Source organism: Macrotis lagotis, chromosome 3 (genome assembly GCF_037893015.1).
Source record: "Macrotis lagotis isolate mMagLag1 chromosome 3, bilby.v1.9.chrom.fasta, whole genome shotgun sequence".
Lineage (NCBI taxonomy): Eukaryota > Metazoa > Chordata > Mammalia > Peramelemorphia > Peramelidae > Macrotis > Macrotis lagotis.
In genome coordinates, this window is record NC_133660.1 from 223,584,533 (window position 1) to 223,588,552 (window position 4,020).

The window sequence follows — 4,020 nt, forward strand, 5'->3', positions numbered from 1 at the left end:
ACTCACTAACTAGTTATTTGTTCCTGGACAGGTACTGAAACATCTTTGCATCTCAGTTTCCTTTTCTGTAAAATTAGTGTGTTGGACTTAATGACTCCTAGGATCCCTTCTAACTCTATTATCTTATGACTGATGACAATACATTTTGAAATCTAAATCCTTTTTTGGAGGGGGCGGGAACTGTTGCCTCTTTGAAAACAGATTTTTCCCAACAAAGGGTCCCATAGGCAGGGTGGAGGTGTGGCCTGGAGTGGGGTGAACAATGAATATGCTTCTTGTCCAGGGATGATTGATGCGTTCCTCATTTTCTCAATTTTTTTCAAAAGGACAAAACCCAACTCTTTTAATGAACCCAGCTCAATAATTCCTAATCCCAAAGTTAAACACTAACAGGGGACTCAATAGCGGCCCTCCCAAGTCTCAAGACACAAGTCACGACCAGAAACCATTTGTAAACATTCCTGAAATTAAAGTGCTTTCTTTCTTTCTCATGCCCCTATCCCCCCCCACCCCCAAACCCTGTAGGCATCTACTCTCTCATAATCTTCAGCCTCAAAACATAAGCTCATTGGATCCCTTCCCACCCAGAACAATGGTTTTCAAATTGGGTGTCGAGATGACTGTAGCTCAGAGAAGGTTCTCTCTTCTTGAGAAAGACTTGGGTCAATTCTTTTTTTTTAGTTCTCAAGATAGCAAGACACTTAAAAGGCTTCTGTTCTCCACCCCACCCCCATTTCTTCCCTCCTTACTATTCTTTTCTAGAGTGAGGCACCTTTAGAATCAGAGAAAACAGCAGTGGAATTGTGACTGTTTCTCATGTCTTACACCTGCTGTCAGCTATCCTTGTTTCTCCATCTCTCTGTCTCTTGGTATTCTTCCCTCTCTTCTTCCCTCTTTTTCTCTCCATCCTGTCTCTTTCCTCCATCTCCTTCTCTCTCTCTCTCTCTCTCTCTCTCTCTCTCTCTCTCTCTCTCTCTCTCTCTCTCTGTCTCTTTCTTCCCCTTCCCCCACTTTCTTCTTATTTCTCTATTCTTCCCCTTTCCCCCACTCTTTTCATCCTTCCATCTCTGTCTTGATTCTCTCCTCTGTCTTCCTCCCTCTCCCATCTCTTTCTTCCTCCCTTTCTCTGCCTTCCTCCCCTTCTCCACTTTTTTCATCCCTCCTTCTCTCCCTCTCTTTCTGTCTTTGTCCTCTCCTCTGTCTTCCTCCCTCTCCCCTGCTTTCCCCTTCTCAATCTCTGCATCCTTCCCATCCCCCATTCTTTTTATCCTTCCCTCTCTGTCTGTCCTCTCCTTTGTCTTCCTTCCTCTTCCCTCTCTCTCCCTCCCTTTCCCTGTATTCCTCCCCTTCCCTCCATTCTTTTCATCCTTCCCTCTCTGTCTCTGTCCTCTCCTCTGTCTTCCTCCCACTTTCCCCCATCTATGTCTTCCTGCCTTTCCTCCTTTCTTTTCATCCTTCCCTCTCTGTCTCTGTCTCTGTCTTTTTCCTCTCCTCTGTCTTCCTCCCACTTTCCCCCCTCTATGTCTTCCTCCCCTTCCTCCTTTCTTTTCATCCTTCCCTCTTCTCTCCCTCTTCATCTCTGCCTGGATTTCCTAGATTGTTTTGGTCTGGAATAGAAAGAGTACTGGACTTGGAGTCCAAAGAAATGGAACTGAAAGAAAATGAATCTGAGCTCGCTCACTTGCTGCTGGGTTCCCTCGGATCTGCTTTGTATGTGAACCGGTCATGTACTTCACTTGTGACAATAATCACCTCCATGTGTACTAGAGAGACACACGTGGAAGGAGTTGCCAGGATCGATGGAGATCTAGTTACAATGGGAGCTGAGGGAGCTCTTTCACTCTCTATATGTCCTCACCTATCTGGAAACTTCTGAAGGAGAGGAAGGTATAGTAATGTATACAGTGACAAAGGAATTCAAAGTAGAATCCATGTGGTATACCCATCATCATCATCACAGTTAATATTTAGGTAAGATATTAGCCAAATTGTTACTGAATTTAAGTTTCATTATAGCCTTGGGAAGTAGTGCCAAGGCTATAATGAAACTTAAATTCAGTAATTTAATTATTATCCTATTTTACAGATGAGGAATCTGAGGCAGACAGAGATAAGTGACTTATCCAGGGTCATATAGCTAGTAAGTATCGAGGCAGGATTTATCCTCAAGTTTTCCTAACTCCAGGGCCAGAACCCTATTCTTCCTGTGCCTGTACCTCCTGGCTAGCTATACCTTCTTTCCCCTTTATCCCAAACTGACTGGGCATCTTCTACGTATGACTTATCTACTCTAGTCTAGGGGATTTTTAAATTTGCTTCAGATTAGTAATTTCTTTTGTGGTGGCTAATGAATATGATTGCAGAGTGACCAAAAGGGTTTGTGATTTTTTAGGGAAGAAAACCCAACATTGCTGCCTCCCCTGCTCAGGGCTGGATGCATCTCCCATTTTGTCCCTGAAGAGTTTCCCCCATTGCTATCTGCATCACTGGAATTGATCACACAACAAGGATTAGTGGACCTCAGTTTTTCATCTGTAAAATGGGAAGGATGAATGAGAGGACCTTTAAAGTCTCTTTCAGTTATAATCTCTCTTTCTGGGACTCTGTCTTGCTTTCTCCCTTTCTCCCTTTCTCCCTTTCTCCCTTTCTTCTTTTCTATTTTTATGTCTCTCCTTTCTCTGTTTTCTGCCTCTCTCTAAATATTTCCTTCCCTCTCTTTGCTCTCTCTGCATCTTGGCTCACTGGGGATAATGGCGCTTAGGTACATCTACATAGTTTGGAGTTTAGGGGGGCTTCCCTCCTAGTTCCCTCTACTGAACCACTGCCCATATGGAGAAGTAAGAGTAAACAGAGAAAGTGAGAATGTCAACAGAGGAGTTAACATAAGCAGAAGAGGTGATGATGTTTCAACAAAAGTTGAAAGCGAAGTATGACAAGAAGCAGCTGCAGCATGAATAATTTGGCAGCCAGGACTCAAGGGGTTGGTTCAAAAAACGCCCCTTCCTCGCCAAGCCTTTGGGGTGGGGGTAGCCCTGAGCAGTCAAGCTCCAGGTACTTGGGGAAGAGAGGCAGTCCTAGAGTGGAAGAGACTTTGAAAGGCAACTTCACAATCTCAGGATTCAAGATGGAGAAAATACTCTAGTGGAAAGAACCCAAGACTGGAAATTTTGTTCAAAGACTTGCCTTTATAACCTTGGGCCAGTCACTCACATCTATGTTTCTCAGGCTCCTCTTCTTGCCCAACTCCCCCATTTTAAAGATGATGAAACTGAGACTCAAGGGAGGATGGGCAAGATGCTACTTGCCCTTTGGAGCTAGGGAGCTGGTTCAAAACAACTCTCTGAAGTCTATAGTTATACTTTTGGTGGGGGGGGGGTGGCATTTACACCTTGGGAAGGAGCAAAGGCCACATAGCTGGGCTTTATTTATTGTCTTGTTGATTTTTAGACTTAAGAAAGTGATAGAGAAAATGTTACTAAAGTGTGTTAAAATGTGTTAAAAGTGTGTTGTGAAAAATATTCATAGCAGCTCTTTTTGTAGTAGCAAAGAATTGAAAATCAAGGGGATGCCCATCAATTGAGGAATGGCTGAACAAGTTGTGTTATATGAATGCGATGGAGTACTATTGTTCTATAAGACATCACGGGGGACAGGATTTCAGAAAAAGTTTGGAAAGACTTACATGAATTGATGCAGAATGAAATGAGCAAACCCAGAAGAACATTATACACATGAACAATAATATGGGGTGATGATCATCTTTGATGGACTTGTTCTTTTCAGCAGTGCAGTAATCAAAGACAATTCTAAAAGACTTATCCATATCCAAAGAAGGAACTATGGAGTTTATTTTTTTATTTTTTAGGTTTTTGCAAGGTAAATGGGGTTAAGTGGCTTGCCCAAGGCCACACAGCTAGGTAATTATTAAGTGTCTGAGGCCGGATTTGAACTAAGGTCCTCCTGACTCCAGGTCCGGTGCTCTATCCACTGCACCACCTAGCCGCTCCAGAACCATGGAAT